Source organism: Hemitrygon akajei, chromosome 7, assembly GCF_048418815.1.
Source record: "Hemitrygon akajei chromosome 7, sHemAka1.3, whole genome shotgun sequence".
Lineage (NCBI taxonomy): Eukaryota > Metazoa > Chordata > Chondrichthyes > Myliobatiformes > Dasyatidae > Hemitrygon > Hemitrygon akajei.
This window is the reverse complement of record NC_133130.1, coordinates 10028760-10043818: the sequence shown is the minus strand read 5'-3', so window position 1 is coordinate 10043818 and position 15059 is coordinate 10028760.

Sequence of the window (15059 nt, the reverse complement as noted above, 5' to 3'; positions counted from 1 at the left end):
AGGCTATATGGGAGGAAAGAGTTAGATTGATGTTAGAGTAGGTTAATGGGTTGGCACAACATCATGAGCCAAAGGGCCTGGACTATGCTATAATGTTATGTTTTATGTTTTAAAACTGTGTCACAGATCCTGCAGCAAGGGGTGAAGAGAAAGGGGGGAATGGGGAGGGGATGTAGAAAGAGGGGATGGGAAGGAGTAGAGAGAAAGGAGAGAATAGGCAGGGGATGGATGGGGAGGAGATGTAGAAAGAGGGGATGGATGGGGAAAGGATGGAGAGAAAAGGGTGGATGGGGAAGAGATGTAGAAAGAAGGGATGCGGAAAGGGTAGAGAAAAAGGGGGATAGGGAGGGTATGTAGAAAGAGGGGATGGGGAGAAAGGAGAGAATGGGGAAGGGATGTAGAAAGAGGGGATGGGGAGAAAGGAGAGAATGGGGAGGGGATAGATGGGAAGGGTATGTAGAAAGAGGGGATGGGGAAGGGGTGGAGAGAAAGGGGGGAATGGGGAGGGAATGGGGAGGGAATGTAGAAAGAGGGGATGGGAAGGGGTAGAGAGAAAGGAGAGAATGGGGAGGGGATAGATGGGAAGGGTATGTAGAAAGAGGGGATGGGGAAGGGGTGGAGAGGAGATGTAGAAAGAAGGGATGGGTAAATGGTAGAGAAAAAGGGGGATAGGGAGGGTATGTAGAAAGAGGGGATGGGGAAGGGGTGGACAGGGAAATGCAGAGGAGGAGGAAACAGCTGGAGACTGACAATGGAAAGAGTGAGAAAGGGAACCACTGGGAGAGGAGAATAAAGGGGGAAGACGTGGAGGGGAAGAGATTAAATAAGAAAAGAGGGGAAAGGATTGAGAAAGGGGAAATGAAAGAACAAAGGATTGTGGAGAGAGCGGGTGGACTGGTGGAAATTTTACTCAGGTGCACACTGTCTCCCTCAGCACACCCATAACTATGCGTCCACACACACTCACTCACACACATACACATATAGATACACACAGTCAGAGAGAGAGAGAGAGACACACACACACACACACACACACACACACACACACACACACACACACACACACACACACACACACACACACACACACACACTGTCTCTCATAAATGTATAAACTTCTGTCAGGGTTTGATGTCCTCACCCTGTCCTGTGTTCTATACACACTGCAGCCAGATCTGAACACGGGCAGCTCAGTTTTCTGCCGTACATTTTTCTCCTGATGTTGGGCTCTGAGAGTGAGAGTGACACCACATTGACATCTCCATTAGTGGATGTGATGGGATGTTCGGTACAGTGATCAGCAGATGAGGAATCTCCATTTTGCATTAATGTAGACTGTATGAATAATGTACTGTATGTCCTCGAGGACAGTAAAAACCCTCTGGTACTTCTCACTGGCTGCACAAAGCTATTAGCAGAAAGGGGAGCGGGGGACATCCCTGTCCCTCAGAATGGGGGGAGGGACCTCTCTGTTGCCCAGAAAAGGGTTGGAAGGACCTCTCTGCCCACCACCCCCCAGCATAGCGGGGAACCTCTCTGTTCCCCAGAATGGAGGAAAGGGACTTCTCTGTCCCCCAGAATGGGGATGGAGAGACCTTTCTATCCCCTAGGATGGGGGAGGATTCTCTCTATTCCACTGGAATGGGGGGAGGGACCTCTCTGTCCCTAAGAAGGGCTTTCTCTCTGATAGTTCATGCTATGTAGAAAATCAAAGTCAAAACGTCTTAGAGCACTGCAGCAGTGAAGCAGACCCTTCAGCCCATCGAATCTTTGCAGAACCATTATTCTGCTTAACCCATCGGCCTGGACTCAGACCATAGCCCTCCATAAGGCTGAGAGAGTGTAGAGAAAGTTTGCAAGCATGTGGCCTAATTTGAGGACCTGAGTTACAGGGAAAGGTTGAATAGATTAGGACTTGCTGTCATGGTCTGGACTGAGTTCCCTTTAAACTTACCTCATTTGTGTTATGATCCGGACCGTTGACTCCTTGTTTCCCGTTAATTCCCTGTTTTCCCGTATCCCTCGGGCTTGGTGATTAAAGGCAATTTACTCTCGACCGAACCAGCAGTTTATAAGTCTCCGGTTTCAGCTGTTTGGGGTGAAAGCGTTATAAAGCGTGAACAAAGTCACCGAAGCTAGTGTGAGCCAAAGTCATCTAGACGGAGACAACTGAGTTTCTTGCCGGAGCGAGCCAAGTCTCCTCCCGAAGCAAATGCTAGAAAGCCGCCTTCCCTTGCCAGAGTGGATCCTGCCAGGGTGAGTCAGGAGCTCACCACTGCTTGGAGCAAACTTGCGCCCAGTTAGAGTACCATCTATCATTGTGTGGTCTCCATATCCGTGTCCTGTGTTTAAAAGGGGTCCCGGCCCTGTACCCTAGAAGGGTCCTGACCCTGTGTCAAGAAGAGTCCCGACTCCGTCCTGTGTCTAAGGAGGATTCCCAGCTCAGTGTTTTATGTTCTGTGTCTGAGCCTGTCCCGTGAATAAGAAAAGTCCGGGCTCCATGCCCTGTGTCTGAGGTATCCCGGCTCAATATTCTATGTCCTGTGTTTGAGTATCAAGTCCCGGCTAAGAGGTTCCAGTATCAAGTCCTGGCTCCGAGGTTCCAGTATCAAGTCCCAGCTCCGAGGTTCCAGTATCAAGTCCTGGCTCCGAGGTTCCAGTATCAAGTCCCGGCTCCGGGGTTCCAGTATCAAGTCCCGGCTCCGAGATTCCAGTATCAAGTCCTGGCTCCGAGGTTCCAGTATCAAGTCCTGACTCAGAAGTTCCAATATCAAGTCCTGGCTCCGAGATTCCAGTATCAAGTCCTGACTCAGAAGTTCCAATATCAAGTCCTGGCTCAGGGTTCCAGTATCAAGTCCTGGCTCCGAGATTCCAGTATCAAGTCCCAGCTCCGAAGTTCCAGTATCAAGTCCCGGCTCCGAGGTTCCAGTATCAAGTCCCGGCTCCGAGGTTCCAGTATCAAGTCCTGGCTCTGAGGTTCCAGTATCAACTCCCGGCTCCGAGGTTCCAGTATCAAGTCCCGGCTTCGAGGTTCCAGTATCAAGTCCCAGCTCCGAGGTTCCACTATCAACTCCCGGCTCTGAGGTTCCAGTATCAAGTCCCGGCTCCGAGGTTCCAGTATCAAGTCCCGGCTCCGAGGTTCCACTATCAAGTCCCGGCTCTGAGGTTCCAGTATCAAGTCCCGGCTCCGAGGTTCCAGTAGCAAGTCCCGGCTCCGAGTTTCCAGTATCAAGTCCCGGCTCCGAGGTTCCACTATCAAGTCCCGGCTCTGAGGTTCCAGTATCAAGTCCCGGCTCCGAGGTTCCAGTAGCAAGTCCCGGCTCCGAGTTTCCAGTATCAAGTCCTGGCTCAGAGGTTCCAGTAGCAAGTCCCGGCTCCGAGTTTCCAGTATCAAGTCCCGGCTCCGAGGTTCCAGTATCAAGTCCCGGCTCCGAGGTTCCAGTATCAAGTCCTGGCTCCGAGGTTCCAGTATCAAGTCCAAACTCCGAGGTTCCAGTATCAAGTCCCAGCTCTGAGGTTCCAGTATCAAATCCCAGCTCCGAGGTTCCAGTATCAAGTACTGGCTCCGAGTTTCCAGTATCAAGTCCTGGCTCCGAGTTTCCAGTATCAAGTCCCGGCTCCGAGGTTCCAGTATCAAGTCCTGGCTCCGAGGTTCCAGTATCAAGTCCCGGCTCTGAGGTTCCAGTATCAAGTCGCAGCTCCGAGGTTCCAGTATCAAGTCCTGGCTCTGAGGTTCCAGTATCAAGTCCCGGCTCCCAGGTTCCAGTATCAAGTCCTGATTCTGAGGTTCCAGTATCAAGTCCTGGCTCCGAGGTTCCAGTATCAAGTCCCGGCTCCGAGGTTCCAGTATCAAGTCCCCGCTCCGAGGTTCCAGGATCAAGTCCAAACTCCGAGGTTCCAGTATCAAGTCCTGGCTCCGAGTTTCCAGTATCAAGTCCCGGCTCCGAGGTTCCAGTATCAAGTCCCGGCTCCGAGGTTCCAGTATCAAGTCCCGGCTCCGAGGTTCCAGTATCAAGTCCTGGCTCCGGTGTTCCAGTATCAAGTCCCGGCTCCGAGGTTCCAGTATCAAGTCCCAGCTCCGAGGTTCCACTATCAACTCCCGGCTCTGAGGTTCCAGTATCAAGTCCCGGCTCCGAGGTTCCAGTATCAAGTCCCGGCTCCGAGGTTCCACTATCAAGTCCCGGCTCTGAGGTTCCAGTATCAAGTCCCGGCTCCGAGGTTCCAGTAGCAAGTCCCGGCTCCGAGTTTCCAGTATCAAGTCCTGGCTCAGAGGTTCCAGTAGCAAGTCCCGGCTCCGAGTTTCCAGTATCAAGTCCCGGCTCTGAGGTTCCAGTATCAAGTCCTGGCTCCGAGGTTCCAGTATCAACTCCCGGCTCCGAGGTTCCAGTATCAAGTCCCGGCTCCGAGGTTCCAGTATCAAGTCCTGGCTCCGAGGTTCCAGTATCAAGTCCAAACTCCGAGGTTCCAGTATCATGTCCCAGCTCTGAGGTTCCAGTATCAAATCCCAGCTCCGAGGTTCCAGTATCAAGTCCTGGCTTCGAGTTTCCAGTATCAAGTCCTGGCTCCGAGTTTCCAGTATCAAGTCCCGGCTCCGAGGTTCCAGTATCAAGTCCTGGCTCCGAGGTTCCAGTAACAAGTCCCGGCTCTGAGGTTCCAGTATCAAGTCGCAGCTCCGAGGTTCCAGTATCAAGTCCCGGCTCCCAGGTTCCAGTATCAAGTCCTGATTCCGAGGTTCCAGTATCAAGTCCTGGCTCCGAGGTTCCAGTATCAAGTCCCGGCTCCGAGGTTCCAGTATCAAGTCCCCGCTCCGAGGTTCCAGGATCAAGTCCAAACTCCGAGGTTCCAGTATCAAGTCCTGGCTCCGAGTTTCCAGTATCAAGTCCCGGCTCCGAGATTCCAGTATCAAGTCCCGGCTCCGAGGTTCCAGTATCAAGTCCCGGCTCCGAGGTTCCAGTATCAAGTCCTGGCTTCGGTGTTCCAGTATCAAGTCCTGGCTCCGGTGTTCCAGTATCAAGTCTTGGCTCCGGTGTTCCAGTATCAAGTCCCGGCTCCGGTGTTCCAGTATCAAGTCCCGGCTCCGAGGTTCCAGTATCAAGTCCCGGCTCCGAGGTTCCAGTATCAAGTCCTGGCTCCGGTGTTCCAGTATCAAGTCCTGGCTCCGGTGTTGCAGTATCAAGTCTTGGCTCCGGTGTTCCAGTATCAAGTCCCGGCTCCGGTGTTCCAGTATCAAGTCCCGGCTCCGAGGTTCCAGTATCAAGTCCCAGCTCCGAGGTTCCAGTATCAAGTCCCGGCTCCGGTGTTCCAGTATCAAGTCCCGGCTCCGAGGTTCCAGTATCAAGTCCCAGCTCTGAGGTTCCAGTATCAAGTCCCAGCTCCGAGGTTCCAGTATCAAGCCCCGGCTCCGAGATTCCACTATCAAGTCCCAGCTCCGGGGTTCCAGTATCAAGTCCCGGCTCCGAGGTTCCAGTATCAAGTCCCGGCTCCGAGGTTCCAGTATCAAGTCCCAGCTCCGAGGTTCCAGTATCAAGTCCCGGCTCCGGTGTTCCAGTATCAAGTCCCGGCTCCGAGGTTCCAGTATCAAGCCCCGGCTCCGAGGTTCCAGTATCAAGTCCCGGCTCCGAGGTTCCAGTATCAAGTCCCGGCTCTGAGGTTCCAGTATCAAGTCCCGGCTCCGAGGTTCCAGTATCAAGTCCCGGCTCCGGGGGTTCCAATATCAAGTCCCGGCTCCGAGGTTCAAGTATCAAGTCCCAGCTCTGAGGTTCCAGTATCAAGCCCCGGCTCCGAGGTTCCAGTATCAAGTCCCGGATCCGAGGTTCCAGTATCAAGTCCTGGCTCCGAGGTTCCAGTATCAAGTCCTGATTCCGAGGTTCCAGTATCAAGTCCAAACTCCGAGGTTCCAGTATCAAGTCCTGGCTCTGAGGTTCCAGTATCAAGTCCTGGCTCCGAGGTTCCAGTATCAAGTCCTGGCTCCGGGGTTCCAGTATCAAGTCCCGGCTCCGGGGTTCCAGTATCAAGTCCCTGCTCCGAGGTTCCAGTATCAAGTCCCGGCTCCGAGGTTCCAGAATCAAGTCCCGGCTCCGGAGTTCCAATATCAAGTCCCGGCTCCGAGGTTCCAGTATCAAGTCCTGGCTCCGAGGTTCCAGTATCAAGTCCTGATTCCGAGGTTCCAGTATCAAGTCCAAACTCCGAGGTTCCAGTATCAAGTCCCGGCTCTGAGGTTTCAGTATCAAGTCCCGGCTCCGAGGTTCCAGTATCAAGTCCAAACTCTGAGGTTCCAGTATCAAGTCCCGGCTCCGAGGTTCCAGTATCAAGTCCCGGCTCTGGTGTTCAAGTATCAAGTCCCGGCTCTGAGGTTCCAGTATCAAGTCCCTGCTCCGAGTTTCCAGTATCAAGTCCCGGCTCCGAGGTACCAGGATCAAGTCCCGGCTCCGAGTTTCCAGTATCAAGTCCCGGCTCCGAGGTTCCAGTATCAAGTCCCAGCTCTGATGTTCCAGTATCAAGTCCCGGCTCCGAGTTTCCAGTATCAAGTCCCGGCTCCGAGGTTCCAGTATCAAATCCCGGCTCCGAGTTTCCAGTATCAAGTCCCGGCTCCGAGGTTCCAGTATCAAGTCTCGGCTCCGAGGTTCCAGTATCAAGTCCCGGCTTCGAGGTTCCAGTATCAAGTCCCAGCTCGGGTGTTCAAGTATCAAGTCCCGGCTCCGAGGTTCCAGTATCAAGTCTCGGCTCCGAGGTTCCAGTATCAAGTCCCGGCTCCGGGTGTTCCAATATCAAGTCCCGGCTCCGAGGTTCCAGTATCAAGTCCCGGCTCCGAGGTTCCAGTATCAAGTCCCAGCTCCGAGTTTCCAGTATCAAGTCCCAGCTCCAAAGTTCCAGTATCAAGTCCCAGCTCCAAAGTTCCAGTATCAAGTCCCGGCTCCGAGGTTCCAGTATCAAGTCCCGGCTCCGGTGTTCCAGTATCAAGCCCCGGCTCCGGTGTTCCAGTATCAAGTCCCGGCTCCGGTGTTCCAGTATCAAGTCCCGGCTCCGAGGTTCCAGTATCAAGTCCCAGCTCCGAGTTTCCAGTATCAAGTCCCAGCTCCGAGTTTCCAGTATCAAGTCCCAGCTCCAAAGTTCCAGTATCAAGTCCCGGCTCCGAGGTTCCAGTATCAAGTCCCGGCTCCGAGGTTCCAGTATCAAGTCCCGGCTTCGAGATTCCAGTATCAAGTCCCGGCTCCGGTGTTCCAGTATCAAGTCCCGGCTCCGAGGTTCCAGTATCAAGTCCTCGCTCCGAGGTTCCAGTATCAAGACCCGGCTCCGAGGTTCCAGTATCATGTCCCGGCTCTGAGGTTCCAGTATCAAGTCCCGGCTCCGAGGTTCCAGTATCAAGTCCTGGCTCCGGTGTTCCAGTATCAAGACCCGGCTCCGAGGTTCCAGTATCATGTCCCGGCTCTGAGGTTCCAGTATCAAGTCCCGGCTCCGAGGTTCCAGTATCATGTCCCGGCTCCGAGGTTCCAGTATCAAGTCCCGGCTCCGGTGTTCCAGTATCAAGTCCCGGCTCCGAGGTTCCAGTATCAAGTCCCGGCTCCGGTGTTCCAGTATCAAGTCCTGGCTCCGAGGTTCCAGTATCAAGTCCCAGCTCTGATGTTCCAGTATCAAGTCCCGGCTCCGAGTTTCCAGTATCAAGTCCCGGCTCCGAGGTTCCAGTATCAAGTCCCGGCTCCGAGTTTCCAGTATCAAGTCCCGGCTCCGAGGTTCCAGTATCAAGTCTCGTCTCCGAGGTTCCAGTATCAAGTCCCGGCTTCGAGGTTCCAGTATCAAGTCCCAGCTCTGGTGTTCAAGTATCAAGTCCCGGCTCCGAGGTTCCAGTATCAAGTCTCGGCTCCGAGGTTCCAATATCAAGTCCCGGCTCCGAGGTTCCAGTATCAAGTCCCGGCTCCGAGGTTCCAGTATCAAGTCCCAGCTCCGAGTTTCCAGTATCAAGTCCCAGCTCCAAAGTTCCAGTATCAAGTCCCAGCTCCAAAGTTCCAGTATCAAGTCCCGGCTCCGAGGTTCCAGTATCAAGTCCCGGCTCCGAGGTTCCAGTATCAAGTCCCGGCTCCGAGGTTCCAGTATCAAGTCCTGGCTTCGAGATTCCAGTATCAAGTCCCGGCTCCGGTGTTCCAGTATCAAGCCCCGGCTCCGAGGTTCCAGTATCAAGTCCCGGCTTCGAGATTCCAGTATCAAGTCCCGGCTCCGGTGTTCCAGTATCAAGCCCCGGCTCCGGTGTTCCAGTATCAAGTCCCGGCTCCGGTGTTCCAGTATCAAGTCCCGGCTCCGAGGTTCCAGTATCAAGTCCCAGCTCCGAGTTTCCAGTATCAAGTCCCAGCTCCGAGTTTCCAGTATCAAGTCCCAGCTCCAAAGTTCCAGTATCAAGTCCCGGCTCCGAGGTTCCAGTATCAAGTCCCGGCTCCGAGGTTCCAGTATCAAGTCCCGGCTCCGAGGTTCCAGTATCAAGTCCCGGCTTCGAGATTCCAGTATCAAGTCCCGGCTCCGGTGTTCCAGTATCAAGTCCCGGCTCCGAGGTTCCAGTATCAAGTCCTCGCTCCGAGGTTCCAGTATCAAGACCCGGCTCCGAGGTTCCAGTATCATGTCCCGGCTCTGAGGTTCCAGTATCAAGTCCCGGCTCCGAGGTTCCAGTATCATGTCCCGGCTCCGAGGTTCCAGTATCAAGTCCCGGCTCCGGTGTTCCAGTATCAAGTCCCGGCTCCGAGGTTCCAGTATCAAGTCCCGGCTCCGGTGTTCCAGTATCAAGTCCCGGCTCCGAGGTTCCAGTATCATGTCCCGGCTCTGAGGTTCCAGTATCAAGTCCCGGCTCCGAGGTTCCAGTATCATGTCCCGGCTCTGAGGTTCCAGTATCAAGTCCCGGCTCCGAGGTTCCAGTATCAAGTCCTGGCTCCGGTGTTCCAGTATCAAGACCCGGCTCCGAGGTTCCAGTATCAAGTCCCGGCTCCGAGTTTCCAGTATCAAGTCCCGACTCCGAGGTTCCAGTATCACGTCCCGGCTCCGAGGTTCCAGTATCAAGTCCTGGCTCTGGTGTTCCAGTATCAAGTCCCGGCTCCGAGGTTCCAGTTTCAAGTCCCGGCTCCGAGGTTCCAGTATCAAGTCCCAGCTCTGGGTTCCAGTATCAAGTCCTGGCTCCGGTGTTCCAGTATCAAGTCCCGGCTCCGAGGTTCCAGTATCAAGTCCGAGCTCTGGGTTCCAGTATCAAGTCCTGGCTCCGGTGTTCCAGTATCAAGTCCCGGCTCCGAGGTTCCAGTATCAAGTCCTGGCTCTGATGTTCCAGAATCAAGTCCCGACTCCGAGGTTCCAGTATCAAGTCCCGGCTCCGAGGTTCCAGTATCAAGTCCCGGCTCCGAGTCCATGTTCCGAGTCCTGGCTCCAATCCCCGAGGTCCAAGTACTGGCTCCAATCCCCGAGCTCCCAGTCCTAGCCCAGAACCTGAGTCCTGGCCTAGCCCAGAACCTGAGTCCTTATCCATTAAGCCTACTTCCGTTTCCACTTTGCTCTCCTTGATTTCTCTCTGTTCTATCCTTGCTTCATGGCTCTCCTTGTAACTAGTATTAAACTTTATTTAGTTATCCCCACAAAACAGTGTTTTGTGTCCTGCATTTGGGTCCTCCCCCAGCACCCTTGCCCCCACTTTGTGGCACTTGCCTCCCTAGATCATTGGAGAATGGGCGGAGATTCAATAGAGGTATGCACAATTGTGAACGTACAGATAGGATAAATGCAAGCAGGCTTTTCCACTGAGGTTGGGTGAGACTAGAACTAGAGGTCATGGGCTAAGGGTGAAAGGTGAAATGGTTAAGGGAACCAGTGGGGAAATTTCTTCATTCTGAGTGTGGTGTGAGTGTGGAATGTGCTGCCAGTGGAAGTTGTGAGTGCAAGTTTGATTTCAATATTTAATAGAAATTTAGAAAAGTAGGTGGATGTGAGGGTATAGATGTCTATAGTCCAGAAGCAGGTTGATGGGATTAGGCATGGAATAGTTGAGCTGAAGAACCTGTTTCTGTCTATGACTTTAACTCTCTGAATTCACTCTGCAGGACCTTGTCAACCTTTCTGTCTATGTCATTGGTATCTATGTGGATCACAGGCATCCCTGACCCTGGCACCCAGAAGGCAACAAACCATCTGGAAATCTCATTCTCATCCACAGAATGCTTGGAGAGGCTGGTCAAGGATTATGTATGCAGCTTGCTACCACACAAACTGGACCCCCTATAATTCACCTGCTGACACAACCGATTGACAGATGACACAATAGCCACTGCTCTACATACTTTCCTTATCTATCTGAAGAAGAAAGTTGCTTATGTGAGAATGCTGTTCTTGAACTACAGTTCAGCATTCAACACCATAGTTCCATCCAGGCTTGATAGGAAGCTCAGAGACCTCGGCCTTGACCCTGCCGGTGCAGCTGGAGCCTGGACTTCCTGTCAGATCGCCAGCAGGTTGTAAGAGTGGGATCCCTCATCTCCAACGCTCTGGCCCTCAACACAGGAGCCCCTTAGGGCTGCATACTGAGTCCCCTCCTTTCATCCCTGTATATCCATGACTGTATCACCACCCACAGCTCTAATCTGCTAATTAAATTTGTTGATGACACTACATTGATTGGCCTTATCTCAAACAATAACGAGGTGGCCTATGTGGAACAAGTCATCACCTTGACCCAGTTATGTCAAGAAAACAACCTCTCCCCCAATGTTGCAAAAACAAATGAGTTGGTTGTAGATTACAGGAGGAATGAAGTCGAGCTAACCCCTATTGACATCAGTGGATCTGGGGTTGAGAGGGTAAACAGATTTGTTTCTCGCCATCCACATCACCGAGGACCTCATGTGGTGTGTACACACCAGTTGTGTGGTGAAAAAGGCACAACAGTGCCTCTTTCACCTCAGACTGTTGAGGAAGTTTGGTATGGGCCCCCAAATCTTCAGAACTTTCTACAGGGGCAAAATTGAGAGCATCCTGACTGGCTGCATCGCTGCCTGGTATGGGAACTCTACCTCCCTTAATCGCAAGACTCTGCAGAGAGTGGTGCAGACAGCCCAGCACATCTGTAGTTGAGAACTTCCCATGATTCAGGACGTTTATAAGGACAGGTGTGTAGAAAAGGTCTGTAGGTTCATTGGGCATCTGAGTCACCCCAACCACAATCTATTCCAGCTGCTACCATCCGGGAAACAGTACCGCAGCATAAAAGCCAGGACCAACAAGTTCCAGGACAGCTTCTTCCACAAGGCCATCAGACTGACGAACTCACGCTGATTTGAGTGTATTATATATTATATTGACTGTTCAAATTATTATAGATTATTATGATTGCACATTGCACATTTAGATGGAGACGTAATGTAAAAATTTTTACTCCTCATGTATGTGAAGGATGTAAGAAATAAAGTCAATTCAATTTTCAACTTCCTTTCTGTTCTACTAACCAATGAAACCCTTTTCACTACAGCTCACCTCTTCTGCCCCCTTCCCTTCTGAGCCACTGAGGTAGACTCAGTGCCAGACTGCTGTGGTTATCTCTGCTAGGTCATTCCCCCCCCAGCGGCATCCAGAGTGGTATACTTGTTATTGTATGGAATGGCTACCGACACATTGTGCACTGCTGGGCTGCCTAGCTGCTTTCTCCCTCCTGACTATCATCCACTTGCCCATGTTCTGCAACTTATGTGTAATTACCTCTCTGCATCGCCTGCCTATCAACCCCTCAGCCTCCCGAATGATCTGGAGTTCATGCAGTTCCAGCTCCAGTTCTCTAACGTGGTCTGAAAGAAGCTGCCACTGGGTGCATTTCTTGCAGGGGTAGTCATCAGGGACACTGGAAGTATTCCTGCCTTCCCGCATCCTGCTAGAGGAGCATTCCACTGTTCTGCCCAGCATTTCCTCTGCTTCTACTGTGCAACAAAAAAGAAAAAAAATCTTAACAGAAACTTAATTTAGCCTCCACCTCTCCTCACCAAAGCCTCAAGTGGCCCACTTTAATTCTGTCCCACTCACACTGTGGCCACTCCTATAATGCTTGCTTTGCTTAAACCTCACTTCCTTTCATTGGTCCTTGCCAAGTGCCTAATTGCTCAATGATCTCAAGCCCCGACAGGTCCCACTCACTTTATAAATTTCACATTCACTCATCACCAGCATAGTTTAGAAACTCTCCAGGTGACAAATGTATTGCAGAAGGGAGGTGATTACAGATCATCACAAAGTCTTAATGGCATAAAGTAAAGAGTCAGTCCTTTTGGCCTGTCTGCTCCATGCCAGTCAAGATTCACATCTAAGCTAATCCCATTTGCCCATTTGGCACATATCTCTCTAAAACTTTCCAGTCCATGTACCTGTCCAAATGACTTTTAAATGTTGTTAATGTAACTACATAAATAACTTGCCCTGGCAGCTCTTTACATATAGTGACCCTTCTCTGCATGAAGGTGTAACACGCCGTAAGGTTTCACCGTTAAGGCTAATGTAATGGCATCTATGTAATGTTCCACTGCTGAGGAAATGATTTCCCTGTAGCAGCAATGTTTGGGTTATGGCAGAAGTTAATGGGACTTTGGAATGCAGGGGTTAGCCAATGAGGAAATGTAGTTCTCTCTTGTGTGTCTGAAAGCCGGGTTTTTCAAGGTCTTTCATCAGGGTGTGATGGAGAGAGAAAACACGAATGGAGAGAATCAGTAGACCACTGGATGGAGCGGACTGAGGAGCAAGGGTCCGAGGGCTGGCTATGCTTGGAGGTCAACGGGAACAAATGAACAGTGAGCTCCAACGATGTGCAATAGACTTTTTCCTTAAAATGGGCCCTTTTATTTTTTATTTTCTTTATTAACCCTCCAGATTAAGATTTATAAAGTTCAATCGTTTAATTGTGTATGATGTACTGTCTGATATTTTGTGGTATGGATTTGTAACCGGGCAACACATCACGCAGCATCCATGCACACGAGATTTCTCAGTTTGGCCAAGCCTGAGGGTTACAAAGAAATTATCCATCAGATCCTTTTCAAATTATTCCACTCTCGATAGCCTTTACCCTCCCAAGATCAAACAAGAATGATTTTGTGAATGAAAAGGTTAACATATGAGGAGCACTTGATGGCACTGTACCTCTACTTTATGTAGTTTACAAGAATGAGGGAAGATCTTATTACTTACTTACATAAACTCATCACCCTTAATAGGGCAAATGCTGCTGACAACAACTTCCCAGACTACTTTCTTCGGCCAGTGTATAAGTTGTTCCCAGGTATATCTCATTTTCTTGGTGTTAGCTTCCTATGACGAAGACCGTAAGATTGTATGGCATAGGAACAGAATTAGGCCATTCACACTAACAGTCTACTCTACCATTCCATCATGGCTGATTTATTATCCCTCTCAAACCCATTCTCCTGTTTTCTCTCTGTAAACTTTGACACTGTGGTTAATCAAGAATCTATCAACCTCCACTTTACAAATACCCAGTGATTTTTCATATTGATATACCTAGTTTATTTTTTTTTGCCTTGTTCATACTATATTCGTATCATGTATGATTTGGAGAGACTTAACTATATTGTACTTATTGCTTATGTATCCTTTTATGTTCATTTTAATTTTGTAATTTTGTAATCCCAATAATTATGTATCAATCTTACGGTGTTGATATTAATAAAGAGATTGAAAAAGAAAACAGACTATGCCTTTATCCCTCCTGCTAAAGTGCTTGACCATGCATTCCCCAACACTGTATTCCATCTGCCACTTTGCCCAATCTGTCTAATTCCTTCTTCAAGACACACTGATCCCTCAACATTACTTGCCTTGCCACCTATCTTCATATTGTCTACAAACTTGGCCACAAGCCATCAATTCTTTCATCCAAATCATTGACATTTAATGTGAAAAGAAGTGGTCCCAGCACTGACCCCTGCGACATACCACTATTCAATGGCAGCTAATCAGAAAAGGACCCCTTTGTTCTGATTCTTTGCCTCTTGCCTGCACCCAATCTTGCTCATATCCTGTTAAGCAGTCTCATGAGTGGCACCTTGTGAAATGATGCCTTATGAAAATCCAAATAAACAACCTCCACTGAATCTCCTTTGTCTATCTTGCCTGTTATTTCCTCAAAGAATTTCAACAGATTTGTCAGGCAAGATTTTCCCTGAAGGAAGCCATGCTGAATTTGGCCTTCTTCCTTAACAATTGACTCCAATATCACTGAGGTCTAGTTGACTGGCCTACAAATTCCTTTCTTCTACTTCCCTCCATTCTGAAAGAGTGGCATTGCATTTGCAATTTTCCATTCCTCAGGACCCATTCCGGAACCTAGTGATTCTTGAAAGATTATTACTAATGCCTCTTAAACATTTCATTTACATCTATTAGAAACCTAGGTGTACTCCATTTGGTCCAGGTGATTTACCGATTTACTTGCCTTCAGACCTTTCACCTTCCCAAGCACCATCTCCTTTGCAATAGCAATGATACTAATTTCTGCCCCCTGACACTAGAATTTCTGGCATCCTGCTGGACAGATACAAAATACTCATTCAATTCATCTGTCATTTCTTTGTCCCCCATTACTACCTCCCCACATAAGTTCCCAGTGGTCTGATATCCACACTCATCTCTCTTTCACTCTTTCTTTCTGGAAAAAAAAAACTTTTGGTAGCCTCTTTTATATTATTAACTAGCTTACCTTCATATTTTATTTACTTTGTGGCTTTTTTGTTGCTGTCTGTTGGTTTTTAAAAGCTTCCAGTCCTCTACCTTGCCACTAATTTTTGCTCAATTATACACTATATTTAGCTTTTATGTCACCTTTGACTTTTTTTTTATCAGCCATGGTTGCCTCATCCTCCCTTTGGAATACTTATTCATCTTAGGGATACATCTTTCTTGCACCTTCCAAATTTCTCCCTGAAACACAAGCCATTGCTGTTTTGCCATCATCCCTGCTAGGGTCTCCTTCCAATCAACTTTGGCCAACTCCTCTCTCATGCCTCTGTAATTCTCTTTACTCCACTGTAATACTGTTCTAT